Below are 1150 nucleotides of genomic sequence, written 5' to 3'. Positions count from 1 at the left end.
GAGGAGGAGGAGGAGGAGGAGGAGGAGGAGAAGGAGAAGGATGAGAAGAAGGAGGAGGAGGAAGAGGAGGAGGAGGAAGAGGAGGAGGAGGACTTACACAGGATTGGCCAAGTACGGAATAAAAACAGTCAACGGCTCGTAGAACTCTCATCTAATGGACTTGTACTTCTCTGCCCATCTTAACATTTAAATTTGCCACTGTCTCTCTTCTGTGAATTGGCAGTCGCAAGAGGACTTAGACGGTTGCCCGCGGCTAAATGACTCGTCGCGTATAAGGAGACAGTTTGATTGCTTTTGTCACTCGCGACTGAACATTTTGGAACGACTTTTGTGGTCGCGCAGAAGGATACACACCTCGTGACAAATCACAAGCGACTGTCGTGGGCGACTAAATGTCGCGTCGCGCATAATGAGACATTGGCTAAGAAGGTGGGACCTTCGAATTTAATATCCATCTCTAAATTGAACAAGCCATATTATGTGAGGCATCGTGGTGAAATCAGGCGCTCGTCAAAATAAGAAACCAAAGAAATCGGCGTTGAAAAATGTTTTTTTTTTGGCCTATAGGCAATTTATTTCTAATTTTCGTTATTGTGACTCAACATCTTTTTTGTCCAATTAAAAAACACATTTTTGTGTTGATTTACTGAAACACATTGATTAAAGGCACACAAAAAATGTAAAATTTAAATTTCCATTTTCCAAGGACTCTCAGGCTGTGGAAGTTACCAAACTTTGGCTGCCATATTATCGCTAATTTTACCTCTGAAACAAAGCGACCTTGACCAACTTCAAGTGCAAATATTTTTATTTCTATTCAACAAAGATAGATATTTTTTTCACCAAAAGGAAGATAAAGGAACAGCCTTTAAGATGATACCAATAACTCAATATGGCCAAAAATAAAAGGAAGATAAAAGAACAGGCTTTAAGATGATACCAATAACTCCACATGGCCAAAAATTGACGAGCGCCTGATTCTACCACTTCGTGTCTCATATAGGAAATACATGTAAAGTGCATTTATATCACTCTAGGCATGAGAGGCTGGTACTTCTGAAACTACAATAGTAAGATTACGGATTCGCTCACATAACCACACTCTCTCTCTCTCTCTCTCTCTCTCTCTCTCTCTCTCTCTCTCTCTCTC

Source organism: Aplysia californica, unplaced genomic scaffold (assembly GCF_000002075.1).
Source record: "Aplysia californica isolate F4 #8 unplaced genomic scaffold, AplCal3.0 scaffold01226, whole genome shotgun sequence".
Classification (NCBI taxonomy): Eukaryota; Metazoa; Mollusca; class Gastropoda; order Aplysiida; family Aplysiidae; genus Aplysia; species Aplysia californica.
This window is presented reverse-complemented; position numbering follows the sequence as displayed.